The sequence below is a fragment of the Sarcophilus harrisii genome, chromosome 2 (genome assembly GCF_902635505.1).
Source record: "Sarcophilus harrisii chromosome 2, mSarHar1.11, whole genome shotgun sequence".
NCBI lineage: Eukaryota > Metazoa > Chordata > Mammalia > Dasyuromorphia > Dasyuridae > Sarcophilus > Sarcophilus harrisii.
In genome coordinates this window covers 660,215,053-660,232,214 of record NC_045427.1, presented here as the reverse complement: position 1 = coordinate 660,232,214, position 17,162 = coordinate 660,215,053, and the positions used below count along the sequence as shown (strand labels likewise).

General features: G+C 44.5%; 1 protein-coding gene across 13 annotated transcripts in view; it reads right to left on the bottom strand.

The window, feature by feature from the left end:
• JAKMIP3 (Janus kinase and microtubule interacting protein 3) overlaps positions 1–17,162 on the bottom strand; it is a 164,511-nt gene that overhangs the window by 72,002 nt on the left and 75,347 nt on the right. The window lies entirely within an intron of this gene.

Here is a 17,162-nt window from a genome sequence, read left to right as displayed (position 1 = left end):
GCTGAGCAAGTCACTCAATCTCTGTCTCATCATCTGTTTCATCATCTGTGAAATGGGCTAATAACAGCAGCTCCCTCCCAGGATTGATGGGAAGATTAAGGGAAATATCCAGAGTTTTACAAATCTTTAAACACTATATAAATGCTAGCTAGCTATTGTTGTTGTTCACTCTCGGTCTTCTGACACCACAGTATGTTACTGCCTTGATAAAGCTCTGTGGATAGAGCATCCGATCTGGAGAAAGGAAGATCTGAATTCAAATCCAGCTTCAGACACTTACTAACTGTGTGACCCTGAGCAAGTCACTTAACCCTGTTTGCCTCAGTTTCCTCATCTGCAAAATGAAGAGAGCACCTACATCCCAGTGTTGTTGTGAGATCCAAAAGAGAGTATCTGTAAAGTATAATGCCTGGCATATAATAAGTACAATATAAATGTTAGCTAATTAATTTTCCTCAGGTTATCACATGTTATTTCATGTTTCCATACGCTATTGTGCAGTTTCCCATCAATTAGTACACCTCAGTTCCTCTGATTTCTTCCTACTCAGACTTTCTTAAGCATAATGATATTCCATCCCACCCATGTGCAATGCCATTATCTTCCCCCAATCCATGGCTATCCATTCTGCTTCTACCAAATTGTATTCCAAGAAATAGTTTGGCCAATTAGCCTGTTCTCACTTTTGACCTCTCTGGGATTGATGCTGAGTGGTGGGACCTCCAGATTCAAGGTTATGTAGCGTTGGAAGATTTTTTTAGTACTTTCTTATTATTTCCCAGAATACTGGACTCATTCACAACTCTAATTACAGTGTGTTAATGTGCCTGAGTTCTCCTAGTTTTCCCCATAATTACAACTTTTTGTCTTTTGCTATCTTTACCAATCTGATAGGAACGAGATGAACCTCAGCATTGTTTTAACTTATGCATCTCTTATTAGTAGTAACTTGGAACGTTGTTTTTACAAAATTGTTTATAGCTTGCATGAGAAAACAGATGTCAAGTACTTTGCAAACTTTAAAATATCATTCGAATGCTGTCTGTTATTATAAGTATTTTTTTGGAAACTGCCTGTAAAAACCTCCTTTGGTTACCCGACTTCTGCAGAATGATCTTAGTTTGATACCTGAGTCCCCAGTCTTGCACCTCAGATTTTGAACAGAGAGATCTGTTGGAAAGACTTTTCCTCAATCAATAGCTTCACTTCTGACTCTTTGTGATCCCATGAATCTTCACACATCAATGTTATTCATGGGGTTTTCTTGGCAAAAATCCTGGAGTAGTTTGCCATCTCCATCTCCAGAGGATTGACTCGCCCAGGACTGCATTGCTAGGAGGTTTGAATTCAACCTTCCTGACTCCAGGCCCACTGCCACTGAACCATGCAGCTGCTTCTTTTGATTTCAGAAACATTGATTTTTTTCAAGAAAAAGCTTTTTAATATTATGTAATTGAAAGTCTACTTTGTCTTTCATAATTCCTTTTATCCTTGTTTAAGAATTCTTCCCTACTCATGGCTGCAAAAAAGTGACTCCTCCAATTTTTTTTTTAAATGACAGGACGATTTAGGACATGGGGAATGAAATTTATTTGGAATTTATTGCAGTATGTGGTGTGAGTTGTTGGTCTAAACCTAATTTCTGCCAAACTGATTTCAATTTTGCTTAGTAAATAAAATCCTTACCTTCTTTAGTAGTTTGTGCTCTTAACTTTTACTGAAAACTAAGTCACCAGGTTTGATCACTTCTGTATCTTGCTTATCTAGTCTGTTTCACTGACTGAGCCTTTTTAAAAATATTTTTAAGCATATAATTTTTTTTCAGTTTTCAATATTTACTTTGATAGGATTTTGAGTTCCATTTTTTTCCCTTTCTTTCCTCCTCTCACCCTTGCTCAAGATGGTAAGTAATCTGATACAGGTTATATACATACAATCCAATTAAATATATTTCCACATGAGTCAGGTTGTGAAAGAAGAATCAGAACAAAAGAGAAACATCTTTCTTTTTTTTAACCTGGACCAAACCAAGTGATGATTCATGTTCTAGTTTGAAATCTGGGTCCTTTATTCCCCATTATTCCCCTTTGGATTCTTGAAGTTTGTTCCTACAGATGAATGTCTATAGTTTTGTCTTATTCTATAAAAGAACTTAATCTTAGTAGAATGCTACCAGCTTATTTGGTACTAAAACATATAAATTAATATCCATAGTTAACATTTAAATAGCACTGTCAGGTTTGCAAAATATGCAAATGTCTCATTTGATCCTCCCAACGACCTTGTGGGGGAAGATGCTATTATTATCCCTATGGTAGAGATGAAGAAACTGAGCCAGGGAGAGGTTTAATGACTTGCCATGGTCCCATGTATCTGAGTAAATATCTGAAGCCAGAATTATTCTCAGGTCTTCCTGCTCTCTCTCCCTGTGGTCACCCAGCTGCATAGTATAAAAAGAGAAGTTTGGGCCTTAGTAATATTAGTAGTAATATTACTTAGTAATAAAAAAAACACAACAAAAGAGACAAATGAGAAAACCTCAGTAACTCCTAAAAGTACCTTTGCCTCTCTATCTATCTAGACAAAACTCTTCTCAGGGAGATCCCAGAGTCCTCTGGTTCTAAAGCGGGGACATCCCCCACTTTAGAAAGCGTTGGGAAAGATCGGGCTTTCAAAGAAATATTCAACAATGAGCCACGTCTTTACCATTTCACAATTAACCAACAGAGATGAAGAATGTAAGTATCATCATACTTACTGTTATTTACTGAAAAAGAACATCCAATTGCATGGAACAAAATGCTCTTCACAATACAGTGTCTCTCATCAAGCCATCAAGAGTATTCAAGATTCCCCAGAAGAGAAGCCAAAGAAATTCCCCTGTTCAGTGATGCTCTGTTAGTAAACATCAACTGAGGCAGGAGGATGCAGCTCCACAATGTAGGGCCGAGGCAGAGCCAGATCCAGGGGAGACCCCCTGTGCCTGGTGAGGAGGGCCTCCAGATGTTCATTCTCTGGATTCTATCAAGTGGTTTGGGGACACCGAGGGCTGCAGAGATCTGCCCAGGAATCGACAGTACTGTCAGTCAGGACTTGAACTGGGTACTAATAAAGAGCCAGCATGCTATTTTTACCTCTCTCCCTTTTCAGGATGAAGTTAATTTATCCTCATTTAGTCCTTTCAAATCATGAGTATAAAATGAAACCGCTCATTGAAATCTCTGTGTGAGAGGCAATTGGCAGAGTGGATAGAAAATTGGTCCAAGAATCAGGAAGAGATGAGTTCAGGTCCTATTTCTGATCCAAGCTGGCTGTGTACTCCTGGGCAAATCCTTCAGCATCTCAGTGCCGCAGACGCTCTCGAAGAATATCGGTCACCAACCTGTTGCTTCTCTGTTTTAGGAAAGAAGTTTCTACCCTGGGAGTTCCAAACCAATGAAGTTACAAATTGGACTAAAAAAATTGGGAGAAGGGAGACTTAGATAAACACTCGTTGTTCTGATAAAACAAATGGACTAAGTGATCATCCACTGGACTTTGCCCTCATTAGATCTCATAAGTCTAGATCTGGGACTCCAGGTTTTAAAAGGACTCTGATAAACTTGTGAGTGTGTTAGCAGGTATGGAGAGGGTGGGCAGAGGACCAGGATGGTGAGGGGCCTTCAGTCCATGGCATATGGTCATGCATTGAAGGAACCGGGCAGGCTTAACCCAGAGAAGATTCAATGGGGACGCAAGAGCGGCTTGACAGCTCCTTGTCAGACGTGTTCTGGTTGGGATTCCTTTTATGTCTGAGACTACATCATTCCATGATTCTGTGACTTTATTTCCCTGAAACCAATGAATAATCGTGTGCTCCGTTCTCATTGTAAACAACATTCTATTCCCTGAGTTTTTGAGGAGGTGCCTCTAAGATTGCCTTGATCTCAATAAGTTTCTCGATGCTGAACAAATCACATCCCCGGGGCTCAGTTTTCTCATCAGTAAAATGAGGGGATCGGACTCCCTGGTCTCTGGTTCTTGCCAGCCCCCTCTCTGTGAGACTGGGAGCCCCTGAGAACACCCATTCTGAACTGTGCTTCCCTCGGGCCTTGCTGCTCCCACCAACTCTTACAACAGTTTGAGAAGAAAACTAAGAAAGCCCAGAACTCGTGTATGCGCTCCCCAGCTGGGCAGCCTACAGACTAAGCAGAAAAGGGCTGCTCCCCGGGAGGGTGGAAGGGCCAGTACTTCCCAGGGGCCAGCTGTGGGACCCCTGGGGAGCTCGCTCTCTCTTGTCAGCAGCTGGTCTGAAGACCAAACAACAGCGCCTTTGTAAAGGTCACCCACCCCAGCACTCACAGGACAGTGACCCATTCTGAAGCTCCATCGTTAACCCCCATAGAACAATCAGCATCTCCAGATGCTCAATACCATCCTTGTCTTGGTGGAGGGCACTTAACTCTTCAATAGCCTTGCCTGAAACCAGGCTTTCCAGCTCCTGCCCTGGGTCCTTGTGCTCCTGCTAGGTGGGCAGTCTCAGTAATGACCCCTGCAGCCACCCCACCCCATCAGACTTCCTCTGGCCCTTTGGCCATCTCTGTGCCATGAGGCGGCCTGCAAGGCAACTCCACCCTCCGACCTCTACCTCCGAGGCCCAAATTAAATCCCTACCACGACTCCTGGAAAGGATGTCAGCACGTGCCCTCTGACCCGAATCCATCATCCCTGGGACTTTCTAGTCCAATAAATCCTTCCCGTGACCATCGCTCCCATTAGAATGGAAGCTCCCAGAGGAACTGTGTTTGTATCTGTGTTTCTAGCACTTAGCACAGTGCCTTGCATATAGTAAATATTCAGCAAACCCTTCTTCTTACAGTCATTCAGTGCTGCATCTCGTGGTTGATTTGACCGGCAAAGCCCCAGAAAATAATAAAATTCAGTTGGTGACCCAGTCTGAGCCCAGACATAGTAAGTATATATATAGTAAACCTGAGCCAGACAATAAGCCATGTCCTAAGAATCACTGTAGACACAGGCTAATTGTACACTATTTCAGAGTCCGATTTTTTTTATACAGCAAAATAATGGTTAGGACATGTAGACTTATTTTGTATTTCATTTATATTTTAACATATTTAACATGTGTTAGTCAACTGCCATCTGGTGGGGAGAAGGAGGGGAAAAGTTGAAACAAAAGGTTTAGCAATCCTCGATGCTATAAAATTACCCAAGCATAGAACTTGTAAATAAAAAGCTACTAAAAAAAAAAAAGAATCACTGTAGACAGATGTGGTCAGAGATGTCACCATCTCTGTGCTTTAGCTGGTGAGGACCTCTGAGAATCACTCTTGCTCCAACTTTGAACAACAGCTTCTGAGACCAGCCCAGAGCAGCAGCCTTTGGGACCGGCCTACTGGTCATTCCCTATGAATGCACATCACTCACAGCTGCTAGGATGGATAAATGGGACAAGGATGAGCCTATCACCAAAGAGGCTTAAGAGCCATTTCTATAACTTTCAAGTACTGGGATTCAATAAATGGTTTTTTATTCAGCTCTTTGAAGAACAAAATTTTTTGTCCCAAGAGTTCCTTGGAATGTCTGTCTCTGTCTATCTCTCTGTCTCTCCATCTATCATCCCAGCTACTATCTATCATCTAGCTATCTCTCTACCATCTATCTTTCTATCATCCTAGCTACCCTCTACCATCTGTCATCTACTATCTATCCATCTATTATTCTAGCTACCATCTATCTATCTTTCTATCATCTATCTATCTATCACTTATGTATCTCTTTCTACCATCTATCATCTACCATTTATCTATTATCTATATATCTATTTATCTTTTTACTATCTATCATCTATTTACCATCTATCTATCATTTATATATCTTTCTACCATTTATCATCTATCATCCCTCTATCATCTATATAGCTATTTATCTTTCTACCATCTACCATCTATCTACCATCTATCTTGCTATCTAGCTATCTATGTATCTATCTACCATCCTAGCTACCATGTATCCACCATCCATCTACCATCTATCTACCTATCATCTATCTCTATCTCACACATACACGTATGCACACATATGCATACATACACATCCATATGTATACACCAATCACCATCATTACTGTGTGTCACAAGTGGCTGACAGGAGTCTGAAAGCTGCAGCTCTTCCTGTTTGCTTCCAACCGTTGGGTGTGAACCCTCCCTTTTCCACAACGACATCATGGAAAAATCCAAATTCACCCAGGGGGAGAATTTATCAGGGAATAAGGAAACAACAGGATGTGATCATCCTGGTGAAGCCGCCTTCCCTCCCTTTGCAGAGGACGGCTCAGTCCATCCCCCTATCCCTGCTTCCCGTGTCTGGGAGGAAGCATCTCACACTGTTCTCCACACTACCACCAACTCACCTTTGTGATGCTCATCTTCATAAACTAGCAGTTGGATGACCCTGAGAAAACTCTTCCCCCTTTCTGGGCCCCTGATTTCTCCTCTATAAGGGGAGGGGTTTAAAGAGAGGGAAAGAAAGGGACAAGGTCCCAGAGGACCTAAACATCAGGTCTGAGGCTCTTCCTGACAAGGAGGAAGCAGAAGCAGCTGGCTGCCCCCAAAATGGACAGCAGGGGCCCAGAGGCCTTTGGAAGAGAAGTCACCCTGGGCCAGTCAGAGAAATAAGAAACAGTGATGGTGGGGGAGGGGGGAAGGGAGGAAGAGAAGAAAGGGGGGGAGGTCCCTTGCTCTGGGCATCAGGGCAGCCTTTCACTGGGCTGGTCGCCAGAAAAGGGCCACATATCCAGGACACACCTGGACCCCTTTCCAGCCTTGGCTGCTTCCCAGTCCTGGAGCTTTGGATGGTCGTGAAGGACGCTCCTAGAGCGACTTTCCCTTGGCAGAGGTAGGAATTAGAATTACTTGAGCCACCAAAGATGACGAGGCTGGCATGAGACAGGCCAGTCCTGGGGCTGTGGGAGACTGGATGAAGCCATTCTCCGGAATGAAAAGGACCCGGTACAGTGAGCCCCTCTGAGCAGAGCAAGACCCCCTTACTGCTGTCAATAAGCAGAACAGCTGCCACGTTTCCAGCTTTCCACTCCTCTGAGCTTTTGGAGGTTTCACGCCCATTTGTTCCTTCCAACAGCCTGGGAGGGGGGTGTTACTATCTCCATTTGACACATAGGGAAACTGAGGCTCAGGGAGGTTGAGTGGCTTGTAAAAGGCCACACGGGGAGTGTCCCCCCTTCTGCCTTCCAGCTCCTGAGCCCGGCAGCATCTGCCTCCCTGGTCACGCCCAGTCTGGAGCTTTGGCGGCTCAGGCTCGGTCACCTCCAAGAAGCCTGCGTGGGATAACGAGAGCGGTGACTCATGAGGTGGCCCCCCAGGGGCATTCGGGGGCAGGGCTGACGTCAGGATGGGTCTTTTGTAATCGGCCCATGCTCCATCCCGGGGACTCTCATTAGAAAGGTCTCTCTGGACGTCAGAGGGAGCGATGCGACATCCGTGACTTCAAAGCACGAGCCAAGAAAGCACGAACCTACTGGCTTTGGGGGCCGCTTTCTGCTGCCTCGGACCCCGCTGCGAGTCTTGGGACCAGGGGCTGCTGGGTGGCCTGGAGATGCTGGCTCACGGGAGTGTCTGAGAGATTTTGGAGGAGCCCTAGTGTGGGCGTGGCCAGGGTCCGAACGTGGGAGTGGCCAGGAATCCGAATGCGGGCGTGGTCAGTGGTCCCAATGAACAAATCCAATCCAACAAATATCAGAGAACCCGGACATCCCAAGGCGAGGCTCTATGCCTGGGGCTTCATTTTGTTGATTCTGGGGGTGCTGGGAGAGGTGGCCGGCTCCGGGCAGGATGAGTCCCACTCCCCAGCTCAGGGCTTTGCACCATGTGAGCCTTAAAGAGCAATGGTTATCGCCGCCTGGTTAGAGGAGAAACCTCGGTTGAAACTGCCCCCCCGCCTCACGTGCCCCCCCCATGCTCTCAGGGCAGGTCTGGGGCACCAGGAGAAAACGTGGGGGCGTATGGGGTGGGGGTGCCCCAAGTTCCGCCTCAGCGCCTCCCCAGGGCCGCCGGGGAGCAGCTAACAGGCCGCTACCGCAAGCCAACCGCGTGCAAAAGCCAAGAAAGGGAACACTCGACTGTTCTAGCCCTTCTGGGAGCTCTTGAGGGGCCCAATAAAGGGCCAAGAGCCGCCCACCTGGGGCAGATCCCCAGCCCGGCGCCGCGAGGGCTTCTGCACCAGAGCCTCCAAAACCAAACCACGGAAGTGAATTTCATCAAAAACTGAGCCGTCAAGTGGCCCCCAGCCCTCCGACTCATTCCTCCCTCTGCCGCAGGCTCAGGACGGGAAAACCCTTCTGATCCACCCTCTGAGGGAGCTTCTGACAACGTGCAGGGAGCCAGAACAGCCAGGGGTCCCGGAGGCCAAGGCCTGGGTTCAAGTGATGACTGCCACTGACTGGCTGCGGGATCATGGAAACGTCATCTCCTTCTCTAAGCTTCCCCTTTATAGTGACAGGGTCGGACTAGAAAATACCCGAGGCCTCTCCCAATTCTACATCTAGGACCCTGTGGGCTCTCCCTGTCTCATCTCTGTGTGTGTCTCTCTCTGTCTCTGTATATCTCTGTGTGTCTCTCTGTCCCTGTGTATCCCTGTCTCTCCTTCAGTCTCTCTCACACACAGAGGGGGCGGAGAGAGACAGAGACAGAGACAGAGACAGAGAAAGTGATATGTGGAAAATGTTTGCTTACAAAATGTCCGCACCAACAAAAAGGCCAGCTTTGGTCAGACAAAACACGGAAAACTCCCAGAGGCCAATTAGATTGATCACGCGAAGGGGGAATGAGCACAAAGTCTGTGCAGAGCTGGAGGCAGCGGGGCCGCTATGTGTCAGAGGCTTCCATCCCCAGCTTGTCTCAGATGCAAGTGCAATCGCCTCCTACTCACAGGAAGGCACCCAAATGCTAATGGTCCCTACCAAGGGACTGCTGGGCTGATTGGCTTGATTGGCTAATCAAGAATGCCTTTTGCCAAACGATTTAACAGTCCGGGTCCCTGAAAACATCTACACTCGAAAGAAACCAATACATTGGCCAAGAAGCAGGGAAGGTGCCTGAGCCTCTCGGGGAGACAGCAAGCAGCTTCTTATCAATTTGATCATTGCTGACTGAGTCTCCAACAGGGCTAGGAATACTCCAAGGCTCTGAACTTGACCTTCTGTCCTTCTCCCAAAATCCTCTCCTTCAAATACTTCATAAGCAGCCATGGGCTTAATTATAATTTAATGAAGGTGGTTCCCAGATCTACACAGTCAGTTTGTGTGAAAATTGTATCTTGCTCTGATCCCCCTTTTCTAGTGTTAGAGTGAATTTTTTAAGTGTTCCACATAAAGTAGTAGAGTGTAGAGGAAGAAGATGAGGGACCAGAGGACAGAGTCATTACATTTAACCATCACTGGTCCATTTATAACTCTGGAGAGGACCTTTCTGGCAGATGCTGAGGTCAGAAGCCAACCTGTCTAGTGACCTTATCTCCCTATGACTCTTTGAAAATATTCCAGTTTTTACCTGTTGGACATTTCAGGCCTCACATCCTGGCCCTTTCCTGCCTTTGCAGCCTTGTTATTATTTTTGGGAGGTATACCAGTAGGTTATACTTAATTTTTTGCTCTATTAATGTTTTATTGTTTATATTGTTATATTTTATTTTCCCCAATTATATGTTTTAAAAGTTTTCTATTTGTTTGCTTTTTTTAAGTTTTGAGTTCCAAATTCTATCTTTCCTTCACTTCCTTTCTTTCTTCCTCCTCCTCCCTGCGACAGTAAACAGACATAGGTTATACATGTGCAATTATGTCCATATTAGAGAAGACTCAAATGAAAGAAATAAAATAGCATGGGTCAGTCTTTCTTCAGATAGTATCAGTTCTTTCTCTGGAGGCAGATAGTATATTTTAGTATGAATCCTTTGGGATTGTTTGGGATCATTATATTGCTGAGACAATCCTTCCTCAAAAAATATTACTGTTAGGATAGGAAAGGCATGTGTGCACATGTAGAGTGTGCATGTGTGTGTGTATATTTATATATGTATATATAAACATATCTTTGCTTAACTGTAGTTTGCTTGGGAATAGTGGGGGGGCATGAAAGGGGGAAAAATAAAGTAAATAAGGTGCATACCAGAGAACCAAAGAACCATTTATAAGGGAGAAAAAAAATTAGTTATTCATGAATATAATTTCTTCTGCTGATATATAGACTTTCTTGATCTGCTAATTTGTTATTATATATTTTGAATCCTCCCTGATGCTCTATTGGGCACATGATAATGTGCTCTTTTCTTTTGCTTTATTTTGTTTTGTATTTCTTTTTTTTGTTTTTTTTTTACTCTTTTTTTTTCCAAATAAAATTTTAAAAGTATTGCTGTTACTGTGTACACTGTTCTTCTGGTTCTGCTCATTTCACTCTGCATCAGTCTGGGTAAGTCTTTCCATGTTTTCCTGAAATTATCCTGCTTGACAGCTCTTACAGAACAATAGTTAGTATTCCATCACAATCCCCTATCACAGCTTGATTCCCCAATTGATGGGCATCCTCTCAATTTCCAATTCTTAGCTTCCAAAAAAAGAGCTTTTTCAGCCTTATTCTTCATCTATCATGCCCTCTCTGGGCCCAAGTGGTCTTCTTCCGGCCTTGGCCTGTGGCATCCCATTTCTCATCTCAGTGTCTTTACGTCGGCTGGGACTCCTGCCTGGAATGTTCTCTTCCCCTCTCCTTCGAGTCTTGAGATTCTTAGTTTCCTGTAAGATTCAGGAAGCACACTTCTACATGAGCTTTCTGGGATTGCCTCCTCCAGCCCCTGTTATAATCATTCTGTATTCATTTGGGTAGCAACCTGTGCAGATACTATGCCATCTGATTGAGTGTGTCTGCTTTTGGCTCTCCAGGTTGCTGGGTAAGCGCTCAGTAAATGCTTATTGATTAATTGAATGAATTCAAATTTTCATTATGAAGAATTATAGAAAGGTTATTTGTCCTTGGAGAGCTCAGACTTTGTGATCAGTGAAAATTATGCAAGGAAAAGGTAGAAATTGTGCAACACATCATTGCAATCTGCATGGATTTAGCACTTACTGAATACCCAGCCTGACTTGTCCTAGGGACCAGAATTTTAGCAGCAACTAGTGATGACAAATCCCTATACCACAAATACAGATCACAAACTCAGCTCAACCCATAAACTGCCCTGGAATCAGATCCATATGCTGGATTGTGTCACCCACAGTCCCCTGAATATAAACTTGGTTCATTATAGCCTCAGATTAATTTATGTCAGATGTTGCTGGACCAAATGCTCTCAAAATATGGAAGTCTCCGTGAGGAGGCCCAAGCTACTAAGTGAAGGAGGAAGAAAAGGAGGAGGAAAAGAGGGAGGAAAAGGGGGAGGAGAAGAAGGAAAAATAGTAGAAGAAGGAAGAGGAGGAGGAAGAGTAAGAGGAGGAAAAGGAAGAGGAGGAGGAAGAGAAGGAGGAGGAGGAGGCGATTATGAAACATGTCATCCTGGAGTTGTGACTGCTGGAGCTGTTGGTGCAGAGCTGACATTCTCCCACTTTCCACCACTTCAAAAGGCAGATGGTTCATCCCCCGTACAAGAGACAGTTGAGCCCCAAATCAAAAAGGACGCTCAAAATGAGCTACTTGCCCAAGAACTGCTTCTATCTAAGCACCAGTGAGCAAACTGAGAGAATGAGAAAATACCTGAGAATCGTTACCAGTCGAGGGAGCAGAGCATCCTTTAGCGTTTCAGAGCCCTCTGCCCTTTGCCTACTTTCTGTCCCCTCCTCTTCATTTGCCATGGCCAGCCTGGTAAGGAGCCTCTCGGGAGGCCTGCTCAGGCCTTGTACAATGGGCTCCCACTGAGCCGCCACCAGAAGCCCGGCATTACCATCCCCCAGAACCTTTGGATGCCCGTGAGGGGGCTTCAGAGTATTCCGCATGATCCAACTTCTTCCTCCTCTATTGAATTGCCCCAAATCTCACAACTAATTTTGATGGATAGATTGAGCACCTATTTTCTTTTTATTTATTCACAAGCATATTATTTCATTCAAATGAAATACAAGAAGTTAGGAGTTTTTGGAATGCCCAGCACCTCGCCCCCAGAGCCAGGCACCTGCCTGCTGAGGGAATGAATGCAGCCATCCCTTCTCTACTGGGAGTGCTTTCTGCACGCCTAACAAATCCTTCTCTTGCAAATGGAGGTTGTTATTCATTTTCTTATTGTCTAAAAGAGCTTCTGGATGCCCGAACCAAGATCTTCAAAGAGATTCTACTGTCCCAAATCTCCCCAGGAAGGCAGCAGTCTCTCTCCCATGCACACCTATCATTGGTCAGCATCTTTCTAACAATCAATAAGAAATCTTGCCGCGATCTTGGCAGCCCCACCTTGTGCATGTCCATTAGGCTCTTCCTAATGGAAGCTAATGGACCTTTCAAAAGTTCCTGAGACATCCGGCCAATTTAGGGTTTCCTGTTACTTCCAAATTTCAGCAGGAGCAAATTTGGGAGTTAGTAAGACAAGGCCTTCCTCCTGAGCTCTCCTGGGTGATCATGGGAGGGCAGAGTCCCATGTTAGCTTATTCTCAACTGGCTTATGGTAAAATTCTGGCTCCTCCTGAGGCTCAGGTCTCGCAGCGCCTCCGCTAGAGATTTGTGTCCTGAGCTGATTCGCTTGTGAGCTTTTATTTCACAGGCAGCCTGCACTTATTCTTTGTGAACATGGATCCTTTTAGAGGAATGGAAGCTCCTTGAAGGCAGGGACTGTCACTTTTGTGCTTGTATCTTCAGCACCTAACGGAACACCTGCCTACATTAAATGCTGGAAAATGCATTTTGATTTGTCGACTGATAGAGCAGAACCTTAGCATGGAGCACTGGACTCAGGGTCGGGAGGCCTGGTCTCCTTTCCTCTCTTTGCCATTTAGCAGCCATGTGACTTCTGTCACTCCGCTCCATCTGGAAAATACAGGAGTTGGACTATCTACCTTCTCCTAGTTCTGCCATTCCAGGATTTAAATTCTTCAGGGACAGAAAATGACCGAGGCCATTTGGAAGCTGCTTCTAGCTATAAATTGAGGGTGGGGAAGCAGGGAGAGCTCTCCTGGTGGCTTCCATTTCTCCTGGAATCAGAGGCATGAACTTGTTCTAAACTCTCTTCCAGCTTCATGGCTTAAATGAAGTTGAGCCTGAGCCCTCCCCTGCCCCTGCAACTGCTTTTCCATTGACTGAACACACTCCACATTTATCTCTGAGCATGTGATAGAATGCAAGACTCTTGAGGACAGGGACAGTTTGGTACTTGTTTGAATCTCCCGCTGCCTGGCACAGAGTGGGCGCTTTTAAATACAAGTGAAGGGAAGATTAGGCACCGAGCCCCTCCCCATCTCAAGAACACCCTCCTGGGTCTTAGTGCTGAGCAATGGGGCTAGTTCCCAACTTTCCACTTTTGTACAGTCTCACAAACCCTCTTTGCCACGAAGGGAGAGAAGTTCTGGAAACCGCTGTGACCTGAGCCGCTTTCCGCTTGAGCTCAGAGATTGAAATGGAAAATGAAGGTGCTGCAATGTTAAAAGTGCGAAAAGGTGTTTCTGAAACTGGAATATGAGAAGAGCTCAGGAAGAAAAGTCCAGTCGCCATGGAAACAAAATTAAGAACAAAGACTTCAGAATAAAAGGGCGCTTCAAGCGACATCCAGAGCCAGGGAGGCAGGCGCTGGGTTCGTGTTACCCCCGGAGGAGACCGGGTACCACTGATCTTTAAATTGGACAGAATTAAATCTGACAAATAAATGCCAAAGGCAGGTGGCCACGAATAGTGGAAGGGCGCCAGACGTGGACAGCAGTGGGCTTGAAAGTGTTTCTTTAGTTGGGAATGTTCTCGTTCTGGGCTTACCTCCTTGACTGGCCTCAGGAAGAGTCAGACCCATAGCCTGTGACTCTAAGCAGGGCCGTCCTGCAGCCAGATCCTACAGGATCATGAGAAACTGCTTTTTAAATTTTCAGTGTGAGCCCAAACTCATGTTTGAGGTGCTCAAACAATGTGGTCTTGTGGCCATGGTACATGGTACATGGTATAACATGTCGTGGTACAAATCAAGGATTGATTTATTAATGTATTGATTGCTTAGACTTAAGAGAATGATAGAGAAAAAGTTCATAATGTGTATTAAACTTAAAAGCATATATATATTTTTCTTTTAAAGAGCTGGTTGTTTAACGTTCACTAGCACATAAAGACGAGCACACCATCTAGACCCAGAGAGAGGACTGTGGGAACCGAGTGTGGATCACAACACGGCATGTTCACTCTTTTTGCTGTTGTTTGTATGCATTTTATTTTCTTTCTCATTTTTTTTTCCTTTTTGATCTGATTTTTCTTGTGGGCATTTATTCCTGTGCAGCAAGATTAGTGTATAAATGTGTATGCATTTATTGGATTTAACATATATTTTAATATGTTTAACATATATTGGATTACTTGCCATCTAAAGGAGGGGGTGGGGGGAATGAGAGGAATATTTGGAACCAAGGCTATGCTAGGGTCAGTGTTGAAAAATTATCCATGCATGTGTTTCAAAATAAAAAAAATTAATAAAAAAAAAAAGACTAGCCCACAACTGCTTTAGGGGCATGGGAAACAACTCTCATTGGATTCCCCAATTCCTATTACGCCATGACCTAGGACATAAAACAGACAATGGTGACAATCCTTCAGTGCTTCTATCTCTGACCCTATGGATGTGCCTCCTCCCTTTTTATTGGTGCAGAAAACCTTTGTATCCTGGTCAGCGTTCCTATTCTCCCACAGATCCTTCCTCAAAGAACTGTCTAACAAGCCAGAAGCCTTCCTCCACATTTTTGTACATCTCATGCCATCTTTAGTCTGTCTCTCAACTCCCCCAGGCTTTTTTCACAAAGCTTCCTGCTCTCCTGATCCCCAAGTGGCCCATTTCCTTCAGAGCATGTCCCCTGCCACTGTTTGCATGTAGGTCAGAACTGGAAGTACGCTCTTGCCTGCTTGTGTCTCCCCCGCATCTTGCCATTGAACTTGGACAATGTGGTGAATGAGTATCAGTCACTGAAGACCTTTGTGATCATTCACATCTTTATAAGATCTTTACAAGGACTGTAGCAAATCTCCAGGGTATCCTTCATAAGAACAAGAAAAGGCAAGCTCTCAACAATGATATTCTAGGGTAGACCATAGCTTTATAGTCACACAATTGCTGTAAAGAAGAAGAGAATACAAGAATCCAACATGTTTCTTATTTATTACAAAAAAAGAACTTGATATGAAAGAGCAAAAGAGGCCTCTGGCCCTTTCCTTCGAAAGGAGTCTCTCATACTACGTACAATCTTACCGGATTCTTTTACATATACGACGACAGTTGATGTTTTGAAAATCCCCTCTGACGATTAATGTCAAGGGAAGTAGAGAGCAAGGAAATCTGGGGCCGCCCATCAACATTGTCACGATCATGAAGAATGCCCTTTGTCAGGTGCAAATGGAAGAGGAATCCCCCATCAGTGGGAATACCTTCTAGGTGTTCTGGCTTAAGGATAACCTAGTACTTATTTCAACAACCACAGCAACAAATGTTTTCCTAGAAACTGTGTGAGGTTGGGAGACTGAAAACTCAATTATCTCCAAGGAATCAAGGTCTTGTGTGGTCATCATGAATTTATTTTAGGGTCACTTTGCCATTTTCCTCTTTTGAGCATTTGAAAAAACAAAAAGGCATTAAGGACTTAAAGCCAGCTTGAATAGAATGTGTCCAAGTTGTGTCTTTTGTGCCATTCCTCATTCATAGCAGTGCCTTAGATAAAGACAGAGCCATCATTCTTTCAAGTGTGCAGATGGCACAAAAGTAGGCAGGACAGCAAGTGCACTGCAGGAGCATTTGCTATATTAGAATGATAGGATGAATCTAATAAAATGAAATTTAATAGGGACAAAATTGAAACCCTATACTCAGGTTTTAAAGAAAAAAATTAACTTCACAAGTGTAAAAGGTCTTTTATCATTCCATCTTTTCCTGTGTCTTTATTGGAGAACTTTATTACTCATCCTCACTTTATTCTCCATTCCTTTACCCTTTATTCTTTCCAAGGCTATCACCTCCATACTGACTGTGCTCCCCTCCTTCCCTTTGTTCAGCCCCTCAATGATTTATTCTTTTCACCATTATCCTTTACCTGTTGACTCCTGGACCTACTGCTGATTTTGTTTTGTCAAATCTTAGCCCTGAATGATTCCCATCATCTCCTTTCCCTTCTCTCTTGTTCATGTGCTATTGAATGGACCTGAAAGTAATCATAAAACCGCACTGCCAGAGTCGACTACAAATTTGTTTCCCAGTCTCAATCGTGCCTTCATTACAGCAAGTCAGCCGTTCTGTTCTTTCCTCCATTCCATCCTCCAAACCTCCTCTGACCTCAAGCCTGCTCTGACACCTTTCCTTCTACTATCTCAGATGACAACCTCTCCTCATATCACTAAGCAAAAAATGTTGACCCTGCTCTCTGAATCTTCCCTTCTTCCTGCCCCTCACCACACATCATTCAGTATCTTCCCTACTGTTTTAGAACATAAGGTGGCCTTTCTCTTGGCCCTCTGTCTCTCTCTCTCTACACCCCCTTCTCCAGGAAGTGGGTCTGAGCATGATTCTGTCCAGTGATCTACAGTCAGTAGCTCCCTGTTATTTCCAGGATTAAATATAATTCCTCTGTTTGGCACCTAAAACTCTTTCCAGTCTGGTCCCTTTCACTTTTTCAGTCTTGGCTTTACTTTGATTTTACTTAACAGTTCCTTATACATGGAACTCCAATTTCTGACTCAGCGTCTTTGCCAGGGCTTTTCCTCATGCCTAGAATGCTCAGCCCCCTCACCTCCATTGCTTAGCTTCCTCGCTTCTTTTGAGATTCACCTCAAACCCTACCATGTACAGGAGGTCTTTCCTGCCCCCTCCCAGCAGCTGGTAGGGGCTTTGCTTCCCATATTACTTTCTGTCTCCCCCGCCTGCATCTTCAACACACCTTGTTATTTACATGCTTTTTGCCTCACTCTGAATGTATGCTCTTTAAGAACTGGGGCTATTTTTTT